This window comes from Oncorhynchus keta, unplaced genomic scaffold, assembly GCF_023373465.1.
Source record: "Oncorhynchus keta strain PuntledgeMale-10-30-2019 unplaced genomic scaffold, Oket_V2 Un_contig_1846_pilon_pilon, whole genome shotgun sequence".
NCBI lineage: Eukaryota > Metazoa > Chordata > Actinopteri > Salmoniformes > Salmonidae > Oncorhynchus > Oncorhynchus keta.
The window spans coordinates 138,461-164,223 of NW_026280936.1; the positions used below are offsets into that span (position 1 = coordinate 138,461).

General features: G+C 46.5%; 1 protein-coding gene across 1 annotated transcript in view; it reads left to right on the top strand.

Annotated features, from left to right (window-relative positions):
• Positions 1 to 25,763, top strand: part of LOC118379174 (serine/threonine-protein kinase WNK1-like) — a 196,429-nt gene that overhangs the window by 34,631 nt on the left and 136,035 nt on the right.

Genomic DNA, 25,763 nt, shown 5'->3' on the forward strand with positions numbered 1-25,763 from the left:
AGGGCTGTATTAAAACCAAACCATTGTACGGCAGCACAGCGTGTGTGTGTGTGTGTGTGTGTGTGTGTGTGTGTGTGTGTGTGTGTGTGTGTGTGTGTGTGTGTGTGTGTGTGTGTGTGTGTGTCCACAGTAAATAGGCCGTTAAAGTGCAGTTTTCATACAAGGCTGGTCTCCAAGAGGATGAATCACTGTCTCCTCACTCATTCTCTCCCTCTCTACTCTGTGCCCATTCTCTGCTCTCATCCCCCTCTTCTCTGAGGTTGAATTAAGGAAACAGATAGAAAGCTCTCTTTCCTCATCCATGTCTCCGTGTCAATTACTGAATTATCTGTGCCGTGCCCCCTCCCATCTCACTTTCTCTTGGTCTCTCTCACTCTTTCCCTCATGTATCTCTCCCTCTGTCCCTTTCTTTCTTGCTCCCTCCCTCAGTCCCCCGCTCTCTCTTGATCATGCTGTATCCATCTATAAATAGTTCTCATGTGGGATGGGGGTGTTTGCAGCCATCTCGTGATTTACATTTCATTTTCACCTCTGGATTACGGCCCAAGCACAGGCCCAAGCACAGGCCCAAGCACAGGCCCAAGCACAGGCCCAAGCACAGGCCCAAGCACAGGCCCAAGCACAGGCCCAAGCACATTTATTTACCTTCCATGAACCCGACTCCCGCTCTCCTCTCTGCCTTTCTCTTCCTCTCTGCTCCTCTCTCTCTCTTTTCTCCAAATAAAGGGGATAAAGAGATGAAGAGGTGCTTAATGAACACACTGGGTAGAGGGGGCTGGAGTGTGGAGGGGGCTGGAGTGTGGAGGAGGGTGGAGGGGGCTGGAGGGTGGAGGGGGCTGGAGGGTGGATGGGTGCTGGATGGAGGGGGGATGGTTGAATCTGTTAGGGCCCGTGTCATGCTGGGACATTGTCTGGTTTGAGGAATGGTCTGCCTCTTTCTCTCTCTCTCTCTGCCACCTTCGCTCACAATTCAGTTGAATTCAACGCACTTTATTGGCCTTGGGAAGTTTAGGGTCTTACGTTGCCAAAGCAAACAGGCCTATAGGAAGGAACATATCATATTAAAGGTGATATGGAAATAATTATAATAATGTCAGCTCTCTTCTCCCGTTGTAAAATAGTTTCTCTGGTTCGCTCTGGCCTACGGCCCAAGCACAGGCCCAAGCACAGGCCCAAGCACAGGCCCAAGCACAGGCCCAAGCACAGGCCCAAGCACCAGGCCCAAGCACAGGCCCAAGCACAGGCAGGGTCGCTGTCTCAGGCTGGGCTCTTTAGAGTTGCAGCCTACCCACTGGGCACACACTGGTTCAATCGATGTTTACACATCATTTTGATGAAATTACATTGAACCAACGTGGAATAGATGTTGAACTGACGTTTGATCCCAGTGAGTAGTGCTGACTACCTCGCTTGAGTGCCTGTCAAAGGGTTAGAATACTGTCCCCCCCCACACACACTCATCCTTCCTTTCTAAAAACACCTCCAATTGGACGTGGCATTTCCCTTGTCTTACCGAGTCCTCTCTCTCTGAAAGGCTCAGCGGAGACGTGGTCTGTTTACTTAAACCGATGTGAGCTGAGACCTAAGAGTGTAAGAATACTGGGGGACAATTGCTCTTATTTGAGTGTTTTTAGACTTGCTACTTTTTATCACCTTTTTGAGCTTTGTCCAAATGTTTAATTTATTTTAGTGCTTTAAGGCGATCAAACATCTTATCCTGTGTTTTGAAAGTTGAGTGGTTTTGTTCTGAGTCACTGGTCGTTAATTGCTGTGTGTGTGTCTGACTGTGACTGACTGTTCACTCATTGTGACACTTGTGCAGCTGGCCTGTCATTATGTGAAACAGGATGTTAGCCGAGACAGTCACAGGACGGTGTAGGTGGTGGCAGGCACTCACTCTGCACCTCTATTGGTGCGTCTTCTGACTGTTGCATGAAACAGGATGCTCACAGTGATACGGAGACTCAGTCACAGGATGGTGGTGATGTTGGTCACGAAGCACTCAGCAGTACATCCTATTGGTGTGACTTGACTTCTGGATCCGCATTCAAACAGTCTCTTAGTGTGTTAGTGCTGATCTAAGATCAGGTCTATAGCAGATGCAGCACGGCTGTCCTGATCCGTGTAATATTATTCATTTTCAGATGCAGCACTGCTGTCTATAAGAGCAGCACTGCTGTCCTATAGCAGATGCAGCACGGCTGTCCTATACTGCTGTCCTATAGCAGCACTGCTGTCCTATAGCAGATGCAGCACTGCTGTCCTATAGCAGATGCAGCACTGCTGTCCTATGCAGATGCAGCACTGCTGTCCTATAGCAGATGCAGCACTGCTGTCCTATAGCAGATGCAGCACGGCTGTCCTATAGCAGATGCAGCACGGCTGTCCTATAGCAGATGCAGCACGGCTGTCCTATAGCAGAGCACGGCTGTCCTATAGCAGATGCAGCACTGCTGTCCTATAGCAGATGCAGCACGGCTGTCCTATAGCAGATGCACGGCTGTCCAGCAGATGCGGCACGGCTGTCCTATAGCAGAGATGTCCAGCAGATGCTGCTGTCAGATGCAGCACGGCTGTCCTATAGCAGATGCAGCACGGCTGTCCTATAGCAGATGCAGCACGGCTGTCCTATAGCAGATGCAGCATAGCAGAGATGTCCTATAGCAGATGCGGCTGTCCTATAGCAGATGCAGCAGATGCAGAGCACGGCTGTCCTATAGCAGATGCACTGCTGTCCTATAGCAGATGCGGCTGTCCTATAGCAGATGCAGCACTGCTGTCCTATAGCAGATGCGGCACTGCTGTCCTATAGCAGATGCACGGCTGTCCTATAGCAGATGCACGGCTGTCCAGCAGATGCACGGCTGTCCTATAGCAGATGCACTGCTGTCCTATAGCAGATGCAGCACTGCTGTCCTATAGCAGATGCAGCACTGCTGTCCTATAGCAGATGCAGCTGCTGTCCTATAGCAGAGCACGGCTGTCCTATAGCAGATGCGCACTGCTGTCCTAGCAGATAGTGCTGTCCTCTGCAGCACGGCTGTCCTATAGCAGATGCAGCACGGCTGTCCTATGTCTCTCTGCAGCACGCTGCTGTCCTATAGTCCTCTGCAGCACGGCTGTCCTATAGTCTCTCTGCAGCACGGCTGTCCTATAGTCTCTCTGCAGCACGGCTGTCCTATAGTCTCTCTGCAGCACGGCTGTCCTATAGTCTTTCTGCAGCAGACACGTATAGTGAGCAATATGTTTGGAACATCAAATCGCAATAAAATCTCAGTATTGTCAATTCATATAGAATTGTGAAAATTGCGTTACATATTGTATCTCTAAGGCAACTACTTCTTACTGTTGAATATGATTATATCCTGAGTGGTGAGTAAGACGGAAAGTGTATTGTCTTGGTGAGATTAGAGATTGAGATGGAGGCTGTTATCTTAGACAAGCTCTTTCCTGTAAAATGACTTCATCACCTGGGTCGGCAGGCTTTGTGGTTTGTTGGTACCGGTTTTGACCTAGCGGAGGGGAATTTCCACTTGTTTTAATGATGTCTGCTTCCCAAATGGCACCCTTGTATTCTCTATATTAGAGGTCGACAGATTAATCGGAATGGCCGATTTAATTAGGGCAGATTTAAAGGTTACATAACAAACGGAAATTGGTAATTTTGGACGGCGATTTTGCCGATTTTTATTTATTTATATGTATATACATATATATTTACACCTTTTATTTAATCTTTATTTAACCTTTTATTTAATCTTTATTTAACTAGGCAAGTCGGTTAAGAACAAATTTTTATTTTCAATGACGGCCGAGGAACAGTGGGTTAACTGCCTTGTTCAGGGCCAGAATGACAGATTTTTACCTATATTTTTTTAAACCTGCATATTTAGCTAAAAGAAATCCAGGTTAGCAGGCAATATTAACCAGGTGAAATTGTGTCACTTCTCTTGCGTTCATTGCACGCAGAGTCAGGGTATATGCAACAGTTTGGGCAGCCTGGCTCATTGCGAACTAATTTTCCAGAATTTTATGTAATTATGACATAACATTGAAGGTTGTACAATGTAACCCATTAGATAAAATACCGAACGGTTCCGTATTTCACTGAAAGAATAAACTTTTTGTTTTCGAAATGATAGTTTCTTTTGACCATATTAATGACCTAAGGCTCGTATTTCTGTGTTATTATGTTATAATTAAGTCTATGATTTGATAGGGCAGTCTGACTGAGCGATGGTAGGCAGCAGCAGGCTCCTAAGCATTCATTCAAACAGCACTTTTGTGCGTTTTGCCAGCAGTTCTTCACAAGCACAGCGCTGTTTATGACTTCAAGCCTATCAGCCTCATGGCTGGTGTAACCGATGTGAAATGGCCTGCTAGTTAGCGGGTGCGCGTTCTAATAGTGTTTCAAACGTCACTCGCTCTGAGACTTGGAGTGGTTATTCCCCTTGCTCTGCAAGGGCCGCGGCTTTTGTGGAGCGATGTATAACGCTGCTTCGAGGGTGGTTGTTGTCGATGTGTTCCTGGTTCAAGCCCAGGTAGGGGCGGAAGCTATACTGTTACACTGGTAATACTAAAATGCCTATTTTTTATCTTTATTTAACTAGGCAAGTCAGTTAAGAACACATTCTTATTTTCAATGACGGCCTGGGACCAGTGGGTTAACTGCCTGTTCAGGGGCAGAACGACAGATTTGTACCTTGTCAGCTCGGGGGTTTGAACTCGCAACCTTCTGGTTACTAGTCCAACGCTCTAACCATTAGGCTATGCTGCCGCCCCTATAAGAACATCCAATAGTCAAAGGTATATGAAATACAAATGGTATAGAGAGAAATAGTCCTATAAATACTATATTAACTACAACCTAAAACCTCTTACCTTGGAATATTGAAGTCTCATGTTAAAAGGAACCACCAGATTTCATATGTTCTCATGTTCTGAGCAGGGAACTCAAACGTTAGCTTGGCTTTACATGGCACATATTGCACTTTTACTTCTCCAACACTTTGTTTTTTCATTATTTAAACCAAATTGAACATGTTTAATTATTTATTTGAGTCTAAATGGATTTTTATTGATTTAAAATAGTTAAAAAGTTATGTGTTCATTCAGTATTGTTGTAATTGTCATTATTACAAATAAATAAATAAAAATTGTCCGATTTAATCGGTATCGTCTTTTTGGGGTCCTCCAATAATCGGTATCGGCATTGAAAAATCAGAATCGGTCAACTTCTACTCTATATAGTGAACTACTTTTGACCAGGGCCCATAGAAACCTCTCAGACAAATACTCTCCTTCCTTGACGCCTCTCAGCTTAGACAGATTAGACTACTGTTTGTCTCCAAGCAAGCATACGTCTGCTCTCTGCTTCAGCCACTCAGCCAGTCACAGACACAGCTTTTTTCATGGCAACTGAATGCACACTCATAAAACTGAATGCAGTTTCCTTGCTTGCCCTCTATCCATTCTTTGCAAACACATTGCCATTTGTCTGTCATTGGAGAGGTGAGAGGTCAGCCCAGTAACATGATCTCTCCCAGGTTGTATGTTTGACTGGACAGACAGACCATTTAAAGGAATAACATGGTGAGTAATTTGAGAAGGGCAGTAAGAACTGTCAAGTCCATGGAGAATGACACTACAGAGGGGAGCAGACAGACAGATCATAGATTTAAAGAGTGGCTGGTGGCAGCATTGAGAGCCTGTATGTATAGTTGAGGACAGGACCGAGGACCTGGGGATAAACTGTGACTGTGTGAAGAGGACCTGTGTGGCCTGGGCAGCTAAAATAGTGTGAGGTAGACGCAGCCCTGTTAAACAGTGACAAATTCCACCCTGCTGTGCCTAATCACCAGCATGCCCCCCTCCCCCTCCCCACAAACACACAGGTCAAGGTCCTGCCCACATTAGAAGAGGGGAGCTCTGAGAACCCGAGTCAGGCCCAGTCATCTCTCTTTTGCTCCCAAACACACTTTCTCCCTTTCACTCTCTCACTCTCCTTACTCTCACTCTCTTTCAATTAAATTTAAGGGCTTTATTGGCATGGGAAACATATGTTTACATTGCCAAAGCAAGCGAAATAAACAATAAACAAAAGTGAAATAAACAAAAATGTACAGTAAAAATAATAGACATTTGAAATGTCATATTATGTATACCTACAGTGTTGTAACAATGTACAAATGGTTAAAGTACAAAAGGCAAGATAAATAAACATAAATATGGTTTGTATTTACAATGGTGTTTGTTCTTCACTGGTTGACCTTTTCTTGTGGCAACAGGTCACACATCTTGCTGCTGTGATGCACACTGTGGAATTTCACCCAGTAGAGTTTATCAAAATTAGGTTTGTTTTCAAATTCTTTGTGGATCTGTGTAATCTGAGGCAAATATGTCTCTCTAATATGGTCATACATTTGGCAGGAGGTTAGGAAGTGCAGCTCATTTTCCACCTAATTTTGTGGGCAGTGAGCACATAGGCCGCCGTAGGCAAGAGAAGACAGGCTTTCTCAAGGCAATGCTCACTGAGTCTGTACATAGTTAAAGCTTTCCTTAAGTTTGGGTCAGTCACAGTGGTCAGGTATTCTGCCACTGTGTACTCTCTGTTTAGAGCCAAATGGCATTCTAGTTTGCTCCTTTAAAAATAGTTTATATATATTTTTTTATTTCTTCCAATGTGTCAAGTAATTATCTTTTAGTTTTTTTCTCATGATTTGGTTGGGTCTAATTGTGTTGCTGTCCTGGGGCTCTGTGGGGTCTGTTTGTGAACAGAGCCCCAGGACCAGCATGCTTAGGGGACTTTTCTCCAGGTTCATCTCTCTGTAGGTGATGGCTTTATGAAAGGTTTGGGAATCTTTCTCCTTCTCTTTCTGTCTCTATCTAATGCTAGATGATAGTTTGGTGCTAATTTAGGTGGGTTGCATAGTTCTTGCCTTCTTGTTGTGGTCATATGAACATTCTTGTGGCGTTCATTCCCATCAGCGTTGCCTGCTAATGACTGACTAGCTACCCTGCTGATTCAAATGTGCTGCTCTTGTGTTTCCACCGTGTCCAAGTCCTCCATCCATGTATTTGTCCAATGCCTGATACTCGAACAGCCTCACAAAGGCCCTCATTGTGTGAATAGGGGAAACATGTTTTTTTGTTTTAGAAATACATCTTCTAAAGACAGAAGTAAATGCAATAGAGAAACCAGTGTGCTCTTGCGGGGTCAGGCCAGGCTCAGGAAGTGAACTGGAAGTGTCCTGAGTTGGCCTTGATAAGATGTTAACATGTTTTACTGTAGCATTCTAATGGCTGTTGATCTGATTCTGAAGCACATGACTCTGGACCAAATCAACTAGTTTACATATTGCCCCATCTCCAGGTGTTTTGGGGCCATAGAGCTGTTATTTCTTCAAATCACCCACAGTGGTGAGACTGTTAGGCATACAGTGCCTTCATAAAGTATTCACACCCCTCAACCTTTACCCTCAACTTTTTACACATTTTATTGTTACGAAGTGGAATTAAAATGGATTTAATTGTAATTTTAATGTTGAAGTGGGATAAAAAAATAAATAAAAAATAACACTGATATATCTTGATTAGATAAGTATTCAACCCCCTGAATCAATACATGTTGGAATCACCTTGGGCAGTGATTACAGCTGTGAGTCTTTCTGGGTAAGTCTCTAAGAGCTTTAAACACCTGGATGGTGCAACATTTGCCTATTTTATTCTTAATACTTCAAGCTCTTTCAAATTGGTTGTTGATCATTGCTAGACAGCCATTTTCAAGTCTGGTCTTAGATTTTCTAGCTAATTTAAGTCAAAACTGTAACTAGGCACCTCGGGGACATTCAATGTCATCTTGATAAGCAACTCCAGTGTAGATTTGGCTTTATGTTTTAGGTTATTGTCCTGCTGAAAGGTGAATTTCTCTCCCAGTGTCTGTTGAAAAGGATTTAGCCTGTGCTTGGCTCTATTCTGTTTATTTTTATCCCCCCAAACTCCCTAGTCCTTACTGTGATGAAAAGCATACCAATAACATGATGCAGGCACCACCATGCTTCAGAAATATGAAGTGGTATTCAGTGATGTGTTGGATTTGCCCCAAATGTAACGCTTTGTATTTAGGACACACTTTTGTGCCTTATTGCAAACAGGATGCATGTTTTGGAGAGAAAAATAATTCTTTATATGTGCTTCCTCCTTTTCACTCTGTCATTTGTGTTGGTGTTGTGGAGTACCTACAATGTTGAACCATCCTCAGTTATCTCCCGAATGGCACAGCGATCTAAGGCACTGCATCGCAGTGCTAGAGGTGTCACTACAGACACCCTGGTTCGAATCCAGGCTGTATCACAACCGGGCGTGATTGGGAGTCCCATAGGGCGGTGCACAAATGGCCCAGCGTCGTCTGGGTTTGGCCGGTGTAGGGAGTCATTGTAAATAAGAATTTGTTGCAGTCATTGTAAATAAGAATTGGAAAATCTCCCTGGTCTTTGTGGTTGAATCTGTGTTTTGAAATTCACTGCTGGACTGAGGGATAATTGTATGTGTGGGGTACAGAGATGAGGTAGTCGTTTAAAAATCATGTTAAACACTATTATTGCACAGAGTGAGTCCATGCAATTTATGTGACTTGTTGAGCACAATTGTACTCCTGAACTTCTTTTAGTTTGTCATAACTAAAGGGTTGAACACTTATTGACTCAAGACATTTCAGCGTTTCATTTTTCATTCATTAGTCAACATTTCTAAAAACATAATTCCACTTTGACATTATGGGGTGATACAAAATCTCAATTGAAGCCATTTTAAAATCGGTCTGTAACAACAACGTGGGAGAAGTCCAGGTGTGTGAATACTTTCTGAAGGCTGTGGATATAATATTTTCTGTCTGCTCTTGGTTGAGCCACACAGTCCGGGGTACTTGGTGCTGGTGGAACTGGAATGAAGCCAGTTGGGCCTGGAGGGTTCGGTCCTGTCTTGACAGCTGAACGAGTCAGACCTAAAACCTCAACCACAGGACTCCTCCAGACAGTCCACAGAGACGACGCTACAATTAGAGATCCCAACCTGGTCCCAAATGGCACTCCATTCACTCTGTAGTACACTACTTCTAACCAGGGTCTATGCCTGGGGAGGGTAGTGCACTATATATTGGCAATAGGATGCCATTTCAGACACAGCCCTAGACTGTCTGGAACCTCTCAATCTCTTGCACTGTGAGGACAGGACCCCCTAACCCTATCCTCACCCGACCTCAGAATCCCTCCAAATATGGCCTGCTCAAAATGTATTACACCCTAACCTCAGACCCCTCTGCACCCCTCTCTTCCACTAAAACACAGGGGACAGAAGCAGGAATGAAAGATTCCAGCTAAGTTGAGCTCTGACTGAGACTATGTACCACCTCCATTACATCTTATAGGGAACCCAGCTACTCTTAGCCCTGTCTATGTACCTCCTCCATTACATCTTATAGGGAACCCAGCTACTCTTAGCCCTGTCTATGGACCTCCTCCATTACATCTTATAGGGAACCCAGCTACTCTTAGTCCTGTCTATGGACCTCCTCCATTACATCTTATAGGGAACCCAGCTACTCTTAGTCCTGTCTATGGACCTCCTCCATTACATCTTATAGGGAACCCAGCTACTCTTAGCCCTGTCTATGGACCTCCTCCATTACATCTTATAGGGAACCCAGCTACTCTTAGCCCTGTCTATGGACCTCCTCCATTACATCTTATAGGGAACCCAGCTACTCTTAGCCCTGTCTATGGACCTCCTCCATTACATCTTATAGGGAACCCAGCTACTCTTAGCCCTGTCTATGGACCTCCTCCATTACATCTTATAGGGAACCCAGCTACTCTTAGTCCTGTCTATGGACCTCCTCCATTACATCTTATAGGGAACCCAGCTACTCTTAGCCCTGTCTATGGACCTCCTCCATTACATCTTATAGGGAACCCAGCTACTCTTAGTCCTGTCTATGGACCTCCTCCATTACATCTTATAGGGAACCCAGCTCCTCTTAGTCCTGTCTATGGACCTCCTCCATTACATCTTATAGGGAACCCAGCTACTCTTAGTCCTGTCTATGGACCTCCTCCATTACATCTTATAGGGAACCCAGCTACTCTTAGTCCTGTCTATGGACCTCCTCCATTACATCTTATAGGGAACCCAGCTACTCTTAGTCCTGTCTATGGACCTCCTCCCTTCTCTATGTCATATAACACACCTCCATTACCATAGGGAACCCCTACTCTTAGCCCTGTCTATGGACCTCCTCCATTACATCTTATTCTCTTAGTCCTGTCTATGGAACCCTCCACATCTTATAGGGGAACCCAGCTTTCTTAGCCCTGTTATGGACCCCTCCATTCATCTTTAGGAACCCCTCATCCCCATCTCTATATAACTTATAACATTAGCGAGCCCTTTGCTGAGCTTGTTTCTTGGGAGTGAAGGGGTTAATGGAATGCAGGTCACATGGAGACAGGAGGGGGAGGCTGGCTGGGCCGAGTTGTGAAATATTGCAATGGAAACCCTATAGGGGCCGCTCTGTTCTATAGGCTACGAGCCAGCAGCCTGCCTTGTCCCATACCTGCTCTAGTAACTGAGCCGTGTGTGTGTGTGTGTGTGTGTGTGTGTGTGTGTGTGTGTGTGTGTGTGTGTGTGAAGCACTGCTCAGGGTAATGCATCATAGAGGACCTTAATTGCTCTTAATGTGTTAAGTGGGCCCCTTCCTCCTGTAGGGCTGCCAGCCTGTCACATTCATAGTAGAAAAGTAAGTGCAGACTTGATCCACCTCAGTCCTTTTCTCCTTCTTGTCACTCTCTCTCTGCTGGGGGTCTATTCCATAGCCCTGGCCCCTTGTCTCTCTCTGCTGGGGGTCTATTCCATAGCCCCGGAACCCCTACTCCTTCTGTGGACCTCCTCCATTCATCTTGGGGTCTATTCCATAGTCCTGTCTATGGACCTCCTCCCCGGCCCCTTCTTGTCTGTCTGGGGTCTCCATTACATCTTATAGAACCCAGCCCCTCTTAGCTGTCTGGGGTCTATTCCATACATCTTATAGGGAACCCAGCCTCTTAGTCCTGTCTGCCATCCGGCCTCCCTTCTTGGACCTCCTCCATTACATCTTATCTCTCCTGCTGGGGGTCTATTCCATAGCCCCGCCCTTCTTAGTCCTGTCTATGGACTCCTCCATTACATCCCTTCTTCCTCCATTACATCTTCCTCTGCTGGGGGTCTATTCCATAGCCCCGGCCCCTTCTTTGGAACCCACTCTCCCTACTGACCTCCTCCTTACATCTTATAGGGGGTCTATTCCATAGCCCTGGCCCCTTCTTGTCACTCTCTCCCACTGCTGGGGGTCTATTCCATAGCCCCGGCCCCTTCTTGTCTCTCCCACTGCTGGGGGTCTATTCCATATCATCTATTCAACCATGCCCCGGTCCCTTCTTTTTCCTTTTCTGTGTCTTATAGGAAACTCTCAACTGCAGCTTTCTTACAGTTGTCCCTTACCATAGCCCCGGCCCCATCTTTCCCTCCCCATCTGCTGGGGGTCTATTCCATAGCCCCGGCCCCTTGCTGTCAGCTCTCACTGAAGGGGTTAATGGGGTCTATGGAGACAGGAGGGGAGGCTCCCACTGCTAGTGAAATATTCCAATGGAAACCCTTCTAGGGGTCCGCTCTGTCTCCCACTGCTGGGGTCTATTCCATAGCCCCGGCCCCTTCTTGTCTCATACCTGCTCTGCTGGGGGTCTATTCCATATGAAGCCCTGCTGGGGGTAATGCATCATAGCCCCTTCTTGTCTTAATCTGCTGGGGTCTATTCCATAGCCCCAGCCTGTCCTTCTTGTGCAGACTTGATCCACCTCAGTCCTTTTCTCCTTCTTGTCACTCTCTCTCTGCTGGGGGTCTATTCCATAGCCCTGGCCCCTTGTCTCTCTCTGCTGGGGGTCTATTCCATAGCCCCGGCCCCTTCTTGTCTCTCTCTGCTGGGGGTCTATTCCATAGCCCCGGCCCCTTCTTGTCTCCCTCTGCTGGGGGTCTATTCCATAGCCCCGGCCCCTTCTTGTCTCCCTCTGCTGGGGGTCTATTCCATAGCCCCGGCCCCTTCTTGTCTCCCTCTGCTGGGGGTCTATTCCATAGCCCCGGCCCCTTCTTGTCTCCCTCTGCTGGGGGTCTATTCCATAGTCCTGGCCCCTTCTTTAACTAGCACCGTGTGTGCGCGTATGGTGGGGGTGCTGGGGCGTATGGTGGGGGTGCTGGGGCGTATGGTGGGGGTGCTGGGGGAATGATGGTAGTGGAGGATGGGGTGCTGGGTAATGATGGCAGTGTAGGATGGGGTTGCTGGCAGTGTAGGATGGGGGTGCTGGCAGTGTAGGATGGGGGTGCTGGGAAATGATGGGGGTGCTGGGAAATGATGGCAGTGTAGGATGGGGGTGCTGGCAGTGTAGGATGGGGGTGCTGGCAGTGTAGGATGGGGGTGCTGGCAGTGTAGGATGGGGGTGCTGGCAGTGTAGGATGGGGGTGCTGGCAGTGTAGGATGGGGGTGCTGGCAGTGTAGGATGGGGGTGCTGGCAGTGTAGGATGGGGGTGCTGGCAGTGTAGGATGGGGGTGCTGGGGAATGATGGCAGTGAAGGGTGGGGGAGGTAGTGGAGGTTGCCAGCCCTGTCATCTATCCCAGTTCTGCCTCTTTCCCAAAGTTCCAAAGGAGTTTGACTCTGAGAGATCCAGAAGCCAGGGGAGTTAGATCCAGGGGCCTGGGAGTCAGAGAGCGGTTATACCCTGGGTAGAGTGCTCACACCCTGGGGGGGAATTCTCTCTGTCTTCTGATCCTGCCTGTACAATACAACCTGCCTGGAATGTTTTAGAAAAGCTCTACTCAGTTTACTTCTCCGTTCCCCCCCCGACACCTCTGTTCCCCTCCCCTGGTTCCTCTGTTCCCCTCCCCTGGTTCCTCTGCCCCCCCCCGACACCTCTGTTCCCCTCCCCCTGGTTCCTCTCCCCCCGGCACCTCTGTTCCCCCCCCCGGCACCTCTGTTCCCCTCCCCCGACACCTCTGTTCCCCTCCCCTGGTTCCTCTGTTCCCCCCCCGACCTCTGTTCCCCTCCCCCGGCACCTCTGTTCCCCTCCCCCTGGTTCCTCTGCCCCCCGACACCTCTGTTCCCCCCCCCCCTGGTTCACCTCTGTTCCTCTGCCCCTGGTTCCTCTGTTCCCCTCCCCCCCCCTATAATGTGGTTTCCCATGTAATGCAGTGGATGGTCTTTATAATGTGGTTTCCCATGTAATGCAGTGGATGGTCTTTATAATGTGGTTTCCCATCTAATGCAGTGGATGGTCTTTATAATGTGGTTTCCCATCTAATGCAGTGGATGGTCTTTATAATGTGGTTTCCCATGTAATGCAGTGGATGGTCTTTATAATGTGGTTTCCATGTAATGCAGTGGATGGTCTTTATAATGTGGTTTCCCATGTAATGCAGTGGATGGTCTTTATAATGCAGTAATGGATGGTCTTTATAATGTGGTTTCCCATCTAATGCAGTGGATGGTAATGCAGTGGATGGTCTTTATAATGTGGTTTCCCTAATGCAGTAATGCAGTGGATGGTCTTTATAATGTGGTTTCCCATGTAATGCAGTGGATGGTCTTTATAATGTGGTTTCCCATGGTCTTTGTAATGCAGTGGATGGTCTTTATAATGTGGTTTCCCATGTAATGCTTTATAATGTGGTTTCCCATGTATGTATGCATGTGGATGGTCTTTATAATGTGGTTTCCCATGTAATGCAGTGGATGGTCTTTATAATGTGGTTTCCCATGTAATGCAGTGGATGGTCTTTATAATGTGGTTTCCCATGTAATGCAGTGGATGGTCTTTATAATGTGGTTTCCCATGTAATGCAGTGGATGGTCTTTATAATGTGGTTTCCCATGTAATGCAGTGGATGGTCTTTATAATGTGGTTTCCCATGTAATGCAGTGGATGGTCTTTATAATGTGGTTTCCATGTAATGCAGTGGATGGTCTTGTAATGCAGTGGATGGTCTTTATAATGTGGTTTCCCATGTAATGTAGTGGATGGTCTTTATAATGTGGTTTCCCATGTAATGTAGTGGATGGTCTTTATAATGTGGTTTCCCATGTAATGTAGTGGATGGTCTTTATAATGTGGTTTCCCATGTAATGCAGTGGATGGTCTTTATAATGTGGTTTCCCATGTAATGCAGTGGATGGTCTTTATAATGTGGTTTCCCATGTAATGCAGTGGATGGTCTTGTAATGTAGTGGATGGTCTTTATAATGTGGTTTCCCATGTAATGCAGTGGATGGTCTTTATAATGTGGTTTCCATGTAATGCAGTGGATGGTCTTTATAATGTAATGCAGTGGATGGTCTTTATAATGTGGTTTCCCATGGTAATGCAGTGGATGGTCTTTATAATGTGGTTTCCCATGTAATGCAGTGGATGGTCTTTATAATGTGGTTTCCCATGTAATGTGGATGGTCTTTATAATGTGGTTTCCCATGTAATGTAGTGGATGGTCTTTATAATGTGGTTTCCCATGTAATGCAGTGGATGGTCTTTATAATGTGGTTTCCCATGTAATGCAGTGGATGGTCTTTATAATGTGGTTTCCCATGTAATGCAGTGGATGGTCTTTATAATGTGGTTTCCCATGTAATGCAGTGGATGGTCTTGTAATGTAGTGGATGGTCTTGTAATGTAGTGGATGGTCTTGTAATGTAGTGGATGGTCTTTATAATGTGGTTTCCCATGTAATGCAGTGGATGGTCTTTATAATGTGGTTTCCCATGTAATGCAGTGGATGGTCTTTATAATGTGGTTTCCCATGTAATGTAGTGGATGGTCTTGTAATGTAGTGGATGGTCTTGTAATGTAGTGGATGGTCTTGTAATGTAGTGGATGGTCTTGTAATGTAGTGGATGGTCTTTATAATGTGGTTTCCCATGTAATGCAGTGGATGGTCTTTATAATGTGGTTTCCCATGTAATGCAGTGGATGGTCTTTATAATGTGGTTTCCCATGTAATGCAGTGGATGGTCTTTATAATGTGGTTTCCCATGTAATGCAGTGGATGGTCTTTATAATGTGGTTTCCCATGTAATGCAGTGGATGGTCTTTATAATGTGGTTTCCCATGTAATGCAGTGGATGGTCTTTATAATGTGGTTTCCCATGTAATGCAGTGGATGGTCTTTATAATGTGGTTTCCCATGTAATGCAGTGGATGGTCTTTATAATGTGGTTTCCCATGTAATGCAGTGGATGGTCTTTATAATGTGGTTTCCCATGTAATGCAGTGGATGGTCTTTATAATGTGGTTTCCCATGTAATGCAGTGGATGGTCTTTATAATGTGGTTTCCCATGTAATGCAGTGGGTGCTTTTAGTGGTGGTGTTAAGAGCAGTACAGGGACATACTCTCATATACCCTCATACAACAGAAAGGATGTTGGTTCAGTCATTTTCCACCATTCCTGTTTTTCCTGTCGGTTGGTGATATCATCTCCTCAGAGGAGTCCTACTTCACAGCGCTCGTCCTCTCTCCTATCCCCCTCCCTTTCTCTCTCTTTTTCTATTTCTCTCACTGCATCACTCTCTCTGAGACAGTCTGGTTAAGGGGGTGAGGATGGTTACCCTCCCATCTCAGATAGCATTGCGTCATCATGCTTTATGGCATATGAAGTGGGTTTGAACTTCTCCCTTCCTCTCTGGCTCTTTTCTCTCTTTCTGTGTCTGTAATCCTGTATCTTTTTCCTCTGATGGAGGGCAGGCAGGGGTCAGGACAGGCAGGGGTCAGGACAGGCAGGGGTCAGGAGCAGGCAGGGGTCAGGACAGGCAGGGGTCAGGACAGGCAGGGGTCAGGACAGGCAGGGGTCAGGGCAGGCAGGGGTCAGGCAGGCAGGGGTCAGGGAAGGCAGGGGTCAGGACAGGCAGGGGTCAGGCAGGGGTCAGGACAGGCAGGGGTCAGGGAAGGCAGGGGGACAGGCAGGGGTCAGGACAGGCAGGGGTCAGGGCAGGCAGGGGTCAGGACAGGCAGGGGTCAGGACAGGCAGGGGTCAGGGCAGGCAGGGGTCAGGACAGGCAGGGGTCAGGACAGGCAGGGGTCAGGACAGGCAGGGGTCAGGACAGGCAGGGGGAGCAGGCAGGGGTCAGGACAGGCAGGGGTCAGGACAGGCAGGGGTCAGGACAGGCAGGGGTCAGGACAGGCAGGGGTCAGGACAGGCAGGGGTCAGGCTCAGGGTCAGGTTAAAGAGTGGAGCGGGGGTCTCCTTTCCATTCAAATGATAGTGACTGGCTCCTCCAGCTTCTCCCTCCCTTTCCTCCTCAGACCCTGCTTCATATATTCTGTGTCTACAGCTTCCTCCAGTGGAAATGTGTGTAATTTAGCCCGAACTGTTGCCCTGCTATTCTCTCTGAGTTTCATGCTTCACAGCAGAAGAGCTGTCAGAGAGAATCAAAGGTTCCCTAAGGGCCTATAGGGCTCAGGTCAAAAGTAGTGCACTACATAGGGAATAGGGTGCCTTTTGGGATAAAAACTTAACTACCGTTTGCAGCGCGAGCCGCCCAGCTAATGGTTATGTTGGTCCTCTCAACCCCCACAGGAATGCAACAATGTTTTATTGAATTAATTTGCATCACACTTTAAGTTACAGCCTTATTCTAAAATGTATGTGTTTTTTGCAAATGTTTTAAACATTTACATTTTACATAAAAAAGCTGATATCACATTTACATAAGTAGGATGAATCAGGCAGGATTCTGTGGCGTGAACTCAGACTAGATGTATTTGACAAATAACAAGCGGATGTGAGAAAGGGGACAACCTTAGATGGACGGGTCACTTCATGTACGTCATCAGGAGTTGCATCTCAGCCGTGTCACTTCCTGTGGAATGGCATCAGATCAGATGTTCTTCCATTCCATAGGAAGTGACACAGTTTTAACTATCCCATAGATGGGGTTAGTTATCAGTGCTGCTTCTTCCCTGTGACTGACAGTCAGTGAGAAGACAACTGTGGAATGAACCACTAAGGCTGTAACAAAATGTGTATAATGTCAAGTAGTCTGTAGTCTGAGTAATGTTACAGGACAGAAGACTGTATGGTTGCCCTCCTAGCTCTCCCTCTGTAATGTTACAGGACAGAATACTGTATGGTTGCCCTCCTAGCTCTCCCTCTGTAATGTTACAGGACAGAAGACTGTATGGTTGCCCTCCTAGCTCTCCCTCTGTAATGTTACAGGACAACATGCTGCTCTATCTCCTTTGTTTAGACTTTCTATTGAACCTGTTATGTTACAGGACAGAAGACTGTCTTGGTTGATGAGCCCTGCATGAACCCTCTGTAATGTTACAGGACAAAACTGTATGTTGCCCGTTGAAAATAGATTGACTGCTAATGTTACAGGACAGAAGACTGTATGGTTGCCCTCCAGCTCTCCCTCTCTAATGTTACAGGACAGAATACTGTATGGTTGCCCTCCTAGCTTCCCTCTGTAATGTTACAGGACAGGAGACATGGATATGCCTGGCTGTTCTCCTCTCAGCCCCTCTCCTAGTTATTGTTGGTGGGTTTCAGAAGATAGTCTGTGTTGCCCTCTCTCTCAATCTCAATTTGCTTTATTGGGATGATGTAACTGTATTTGCCAAAGCTGTCCCTTTGTAATGTTACAGGACAGATTTACTGTATTAACCCTTTTAAATAATCTCTTAATGTTACAGGACAGGATAACTGTATGGCTGCCAACCCAGCTCTCCCTCTGTAATGTTACAGGACAGGACTGTATGGTTCCTCATCCTAGGTCTTCTGTAATGTTACAGGACCCACAGCTCTCTGTGTCCTCCCCCAACAGGACTAGCTCTATCCTCATGTTCAGGACAGAAGACTTCAATGTAGTGTGTTGCCCCCACAGCTCTCCCTCTGTAATGTTACAGGACAGAGGACTGTATGGTTGCCCTCCTCAGCTCTCCCTCTGTGCCAACCCACAGCTCTCTGATGTTACAGGACAGAAGACTGTATGGTTCCCCCAACAGGACGGGTAGCCTATCCCTCTGTAATGTTACAGGTCAGAAGACTGTAGTGGCTGCCCCCACAGCTCTCCCTCTGTAATCCCCCAACAGGACGGGTAGCCTATCCTCATCCTAGCTCTTCTGTAATGTTGCCAACCCACAGACTGTCTGTGTCCTCCCCCAACTCTCCCTCTGTAGTTATCCTCATCAGAAGTCTTCAATGTAGTGTGCCCTGCCAACCCACCTCTGTGTTCCCCCAGGACAGGACGGGTAGCCTATCCTCATCAGAGAGCTCTTCAATGTACAGGCAGCCAACCCACAGCTCTCTGTCCTCCCCCAACAGGACGGGTAGCCTCCCTCATCAGTTACAGGACAAAAGACTGTATGTGCTGCCAACCCACAGCTCTCCCTCTGTCCTCCCCCAGGACAACATGCTAGCTCTATCCTCATTTGTTTAGACTTTCTATTGAACCTTTTATTTAAGCAGGGAGTCGTGCTGAGACCACTGCCTCTTTCACAGATGAGCCCTGCATGAACACATCAATACACAAAACGTTGTTAGCGTCCCCAAAATAGATCCTCATCAGCTAGAGGTCATGTAAATGTCTGTGTGCTGCCAACCCACAGCTCTCTGTGTCCTCCCCCAACAGTTTATATTGGCCAATCCTCATCAGTAAGAGGTCTTCAATGGATGCTGCCAACCCACAGCTCTCTGTGTCCTCCCCAACAGGCACGGGTAGCCTATTCCTCATCAGAGAGGTTTCATTGAAATAGTCTGTGTTCTCTCTCCAACCCACAGCTTTGTTTCCCCCAACAGGATGATGTAACCTTTTCATCAAAGTGTCTTTGGAGATGAGTGTGCTGCCAACCCACAATATCTAACAGTTTTAAATAATCATTATCCTCATCAGAGAGGTCTTCAAAGTGTGCTGCCAACCCACAGCTCTCTGTGTCCTCCCCCAACAGGACGGGTAGCCTATCCTCATCAGAGAGGTCTTCAATGTAGTGTGCTGCCAACCCACAGCTCTCTGTGTCCTCCCCCAACAGGACGGGTAGCCTATCCTCATCAGAGAGGTCTTCAATGTAGTGTGCTGCCAACCCACAGCTCTCTGTGTCCTCCCCCAACAGGACGGGTAGCCTATCCTCATCAGAGAGGTCTTCAATGTAGTGTGCTGCCAACCCACAGCTCTCTGTGTCCTCCCCCAACAGGACAGGTAGCCTATCCTCATCAGAGAGGTCTTCAATGTAGTGTGCTGCCAACCCACAGCTCTCTGTGTCCTCCCCCAACAGGTCAGGTAGCCTATCCTCATCAGAGAGGTCTTCAATGTAGTGTGCTGCCAACCCACAGCTCTCTGTGTCCTCCCCCAACAGGACAGGTAGCCTATCCTCATCAGAGAGGTCTTCAATGTAGTGTGCTGCCAACCCACAGCTCTCTGTGTCCTCCCCCAACAGGACAGGTAGCCTATCCTCATCAGAGAGGTCTTCAATGTAGTGTGCTGCCAACCCACAGCTCTCTGTGTCCTCCCCCAACAGGACAGGTAGCCTATCCTCATCAGAGAGGTCTTCAATGTAGTGTGCTGCCAACCCACAGCTCTCTGTGTCCTCCCCCAACAGGTCAGGTAGCCTATCCTCATCAGAGAGGTCTTCAATGTAGTGTGCTGCCAACCCACAGCTCTCTGTGTCCTCCCCCAACAGGACGGGTAGCATATCCTCATCAGAGAGGTCTTCAATGTGGGCTGCCAACCCACAGCTCTCTGTGTCCTCCCCCAACAGGACAGGTAGCCTATCCTCATCAGAGAGGTCTTTAATGTGCGCTGCCAACCCACAGCTCTCTGTGTCCTCCCCCAACAGGACAGGTAGCCTATCCTCATCAGAGAGGTCTTCAATGTGCGCTGCCAACCCACAGCTCTCTGTGTCCTCCCCCAACAGGACAGGTAGCCTATCCTCATCAGAGAGGTCTTCAATGTGCGCTGCCAACCCACAGCTCTCTGTGTCCTCCCCCAACAGGTCAGGTAGCCTATCCTCATCAGAGAGGTCTTTGAAACCTTCAATAAGTGTTTCAAATTTGGGGAAATGACACTCTCTAATTATTTTATATTGTTGACATTTTGTCAGGAAATGCAGCTCTGTCTCAGGTTCTGCTGTGGTGCAGTGGTTGCACAGCCTTTCCTCTACAGGGGGCCAGGTTCTGCTGAGGTGCTGTGGTTGCACAGCCTTTCCTCTACAGGGGGGCAGGTTTTCCTGTGTCGACCCTTCTCAATGGCAAGGCTGTGCTCACTGAGCCTGTATTATGTCAAGGTTTTTCTGATCAGTAACCATGGTCAAATAGTTTGCCATGGTGTACTGTTGATTTAGGGCCAGAAAGCACTACATTTAGCCTTGTGCTTGTGTTTCCCAGTAGGTAATGTAGTTCTGTTTTGACTGTGTTGTAATTTGGTTTATAATGATCGATTTGGATGTTCTGGTTCTGAGGTTGGTCCTGAGTTTGTGAACTCTGCCCCAGGACCAGCTGGATGAGGGGACTATTTTCTTTGCTCAGCTCTTGGCATTTCAGTGCTTGGTAATGATATGAGAGGGGGTCACTGTATTTTAGATGTTTCCAAAACTTAGTTGCAATTTTTACATTTTTTTAATTGTTAGTGGATATTGGCCTAAATCTGCCCTGCATGCATTGTTTGTAGTTTTCCTCTGGACATGTAGGAGAATCTTACAGAATTCTGCATGTAGGATTTCAATGGGATGTTTGTTCCATTGGTTGAAATCTTGTTTTGCAAGTGGACTCCACACCTCACTGTCATTAAGTGCAATTGGTTCAATGACACATTCAATTAGTTTTAGCCACATTTTTATAGGTATTTCAAGTTGAATGAGTTGTTTAATGGCGTAGAATGTCCTGCGTGCTTTTCTCACTGTTCATTCACTGCCTCATTTAGATGTCCAGTTGAGCTTGTTTTTAAACCTAAGTAATTGTAGTTTGTGCAGTACTCTATATATTTTTTGTACCAATTGAGAACTTTGGTCTAATTCCCTGAGATCTGGATCCTCTCTGGAAAATCACCATTTTGTTTTTACTATTCTCTCTTTGTCTCAATTAAATGTCAATTTAAGGGGCTTGATTGGCGTGGGAAAATATTACACTCACAAAAGTTCCAAAAGAATAGAAACATTTGAAATGTAATTTGTCTGTATACAGTGTTGTAACGATGTGCAAATAGTTAAAGTACAAAAGGGAAAATAAATAAACATAAATATGGGTTGTATTTACAATGGTGTTTGTTCTTCGCTGGTTGCCCGTTTCTCGTGGCAACAGGTCACAAATCTTGCTGCTGTGATGCACACTGTGGAATTTCACCCTGTAGATATGGGAGTTTATCAAAATTGGGTTTGTTTTGTAATTCTTTCTGGATCTGTGTAATCTGAGGGAAATATGTGTCTCTAATATGGTCATACATTTGGGCAGGAGGTTAGGAAGTGCAGCTCAGTTTCCACCTCATTTTGTGGGCAGTGAGCACATAGCCTGTCTTCTCTTGAGAGCCATGTCTGCCTACGGCGGCCTTTCTCAATAGCAAGGCTATGCTCACTGAGTCTGTACATAGTCAAAGCTTTCCTTAAGTTTGGGTCAGTCACAGTGGTCAGGTATTCTGCCACTGTGTTCTCCTGTTTAGGGCCAACTTGCTTAGGGGACTCTTCTCTGGGTTCATTTCTCTGTAGGTGATGGTTAGTTACTGTTGGTTTTGGAATCGCTTCCTTGGTCTCCCCGTCTCTCTCTCACTGTCTCTGCTCGCCCGCTTCTTGCTAAGGTGTGTGTTCCGTATCCATGAACAAAGCAGGTGGGACACAAACAGGCACAAAGTTATGACGGTTCTTTCCCCCGTATTGTCTCTTTGTAACTAAGAACTTCTTACATGACTTGCCTGCTTAAGGAAAGGTTAGTTAAATACAAATTGAGTAGCTCTGACCCAACCCAAGGTGATGCAGCATCAGACATGACTTTCCTGAGCATATTAGAGAGAGGGAGACTCTTGTTTTAGGTGGAACCACACAAAGTTATAACAGTTCCTGTTCCATCTCTGAGATTAAAGACATCCAATAACAAACTAAATCCACTATAGTGCCATAATGAATGCCAGTGGCTTATCCCCTCTTGTGTTATGGGGAGGGGCTTATCTGCTCTTGTGTTATGGGGAGGGCTTATCCCCTCTTGTGTTATGGGGAGGGGCTTATCCCCTCTTGTGTTATGGGGAGGTGCTTATCCCCTCTTGTGTTATGGGGAGGGGCTTATCCGCTCTTGTGTTATGGGGGAGGGGCTTATCCCCTCTTGTGTTATGGGGAGGGGCTTATCCCCTCTTGTGTTATGGGGAGGGGCTTATCCCCTCTTGTGTTATGGGGAGGGGCTTATCCCCTCTTGTGTTATGGGGAGGGGCTTATCCCCTCTTGTGTTATGGGGAGGGGCTTATCCCCTCTTGTGTTATGGGGAGGGGCTTATCCGCTCTTGTGTTATGGGGAGGGGCTTATCCGCTCTTGTGTTATGGGGAGGGGCTTATCCCCTCTTGTGTTATGGGGAGGGGCTTATCCCCTCTTGTGTTATGGGGAGGGGCTTATCCCCTCTTGTGTTATGGGGCGGGGCTTATCCCCTCTTGTGTTATGGGGAGGGGCTTATCCCCTCTTGTGTTATGGGGAGGGGCTTATCCCCTCTTGTGTTATGAGGAGGGGCTTATCCCCTCTTGTGTTATGGGGCGGGGCTTATCCGCTCTTGTGTTTGGGAGGGGCTTATCCCCTGTGTGTTATGGGGAGGGGCTTATCCCCTCTTGTGTTATGGGGGAGGGCTTATCCCTCTTGTGTTATGGGGCGGGGCTTATCCCCTCTTGTGTTATGATAATAAAGGGGCTTATCCCCTCTTGTGTTATGGGGGGTTTTACATTACATGTGATGGCTTATCCCCTCTTGTGTTATGGGGAGGGGCTTATCCCCTCTAATGTGTTATGTGATGATAAGGGGCTTACATGTGATTGATCCCCTTAAAGTGTTTTACATTACATGTGTTATGAGGGCTTATCCCCTCTTGTGTTATGAGAATAAAGTGTTTTCATTTTATTTAACAGTTTTAATTAATGTGAATAATAGTGTTTTACATTACATGTGATGATAATAAAGTGTTTTACATTACATGTGATGATATGACATTTCTGGCAAGGTAGGTATTATGGAATTGGTTCAAAGTCAAATTTTTGCCATGTGATTTGTTGCCCTGGAGTTGTTTGAACATACAGACATACGCCTACTGTACTTTAATTTATTATCAATTTAAACATCTGCGTCTTGGCACGAAATATGCAATATGTCCCACGGTGGATTCAGCTATGAAATATGTACAGAAGCAAATTAGCGGGCGGTTTTATTATCAGATCTGTCTCCAACATGACACAGTACTGTGGTATGCAGGCTCACCTGTTACCCTGCAGGTATAGAACCAAATATCATCTCTGCCCGGCCTGTGTTTCCCTGCAGGTATAGAACCAAATATCATCTCTGCCCGGCCTGCGTTTCCCTGCAGATATAGAACCAAATATCATCTCTGCCCGGCCTGTGTTTCCCTGCAGGTTTTACATTACATGTGATGATATGACATTTCTGGCAAGGAACCAAATATCATCTCTGGGCCTGGTTTCCCTGCAGATATAGAACCAAATATCATCTCTGCCCGGCCTGTGTTTTGTTAGAACCAAATATCATCTCTGGAGTTGTTCCCTGCAGATATAGAACCAAATATCATCTCTGCCCGGCCTGTGTTTCCCTGCATTATAGAACCAAAATCATCTCTGCCCGGCCTCGTTTCCCTGCAGATATAGAACCAAATATCATCTCTGCCCGGCCTGTGTTTCCCTGCAGATATAGAACCAAAATCATCTCTGCCCGGCCTGTTTCCCTGCAGATATAGAACCAAATATCATCTCTGCCCGGCCTGTGTTTCCCTGCAGTTATAGAACCAAATATCATCTCTGCCCCCGTTTCCCTGCAGATATAGAACCAAATATCATCTCTGCCCGGCCCTGCGTTTCCCTGCAGTTATAGAACCAAATATCATCTCTGCCCGGCCTGCGTTTCCCTGCAGATATAGAACCAAATATCACCTGTTACCCTGCAGGTATAGAACCAAATATCATCTCTGCCCGGCCTGTGTTTCCCTGCAGGTATAGAACCAAATATCATCTCTGCCCGGCCTGCATTTCCCTGCAGATATAGAACCAAATATCATCTCTGCCCGGCCTGTGTTTCCCTGCAGATATAGAACCAAATATCATCTCTGCCCGGTCTGCGTTTCCCTGCAGGTATAGAACCAAATATCATCTCTGCCCGGCCTGTGTTTCCCTGCAGATATAGAACCAAATATCATCTCTGCCCGGCCTGCATTTCCCTGCAGATATAGAACCAAATATCATCTCTGCCCGGCCTGCATTTCCCTGCAGGTATAGAACCAAATATCATCTCTGCCCGGCCTGCGTTTCCCTGCAGGTATAGAACCAAATATCATCTCTGCCCGGCCTGCGTTTCCCTGCAGGTATAGAACCAAATATCATCTCTGCCCGGCCTGCGTTTCCCTGCAGGTATAGAACCAAATATCATCTCTGCCCGGCCTGCGTTTCCCTGCAGGTATAGAACCAAATATCATCTCTGCCCAGCCCCATGGAGGAATTAGAGTAGGGATGGGCATGAGTAATGGAGTACTCCAACTGACGGCAAAACTCAATCTTTAACCAGAGATCATATTTTTTTCAAATACTATAAGAGTATTTGGTGGAATTTGTCTGGATGACGACGTTAATTTGCTTTGACTCTCGTGTTCCATTTGTACATATGTGGGACACAACAAATGTACCAAGCCAAATATCACACAGGTCTGCTCCCTTTTCCCCTCCATGTCTCAGTCAGTGGCTTTCAGACCGCTCCCTCTACATGCCTACAGATATAAATGCCTATAAAAACGTATCTAACTGATGGCATACACAGGCTCCATTCCTTGCCAAATGATGACAGTTTTATCACAGTTCTTTAATGAGCTGCAGTTTTGGAATGATTGCGTAAAAATTTATCAGTTGCTATTTGGTCTTTAATTTAAGGTTAGGCATAAAGTTAAGGGTTAGGTTTATAATCAGATTTTAAGAAGCAAAATTGTAGAAACAGGCAGGGTTGATGACTTAGGCAGGGTTGATGTTGTAACTAGCTTCAGCGATGACCCTACATTGTGAACTGCTAGTGGCATTTAGAATGGGTTAGCCCAGGCTAATATTACCCCCTAAACAGACAGGATCCACACTGAAAATATGCAAAAACATTTGATAAAGACAGAGCGTATTTTCATCAGAATCATTCGTCTTAGGCCTTTTCACCAAAAAGATGTCGTGGCTGTAATTCATCCCCATGCAGGGTTCAATGTAGAGTTGTTAATCCATGTACAACTGGATTGGCGTCCACCTGTCCAATCAACTGAATTTACAACATGATTTGGAAAGGCTAACACCATGTCTACATAATGTCCCACAGTTGACTGCATTTCAGACTAAAATCCAAGCCACGAGGTCGACGGAATTGTCTGTAGAGCTCCGGGACAGGATTGTGTGAAGGCACAGATCTAGTGAATGGTGCCAAATAATGTCTTCAGGTCCCCAAGAACACAGTGGCCTCCATCATTCTTAAATGAAAGATGTTTGGAA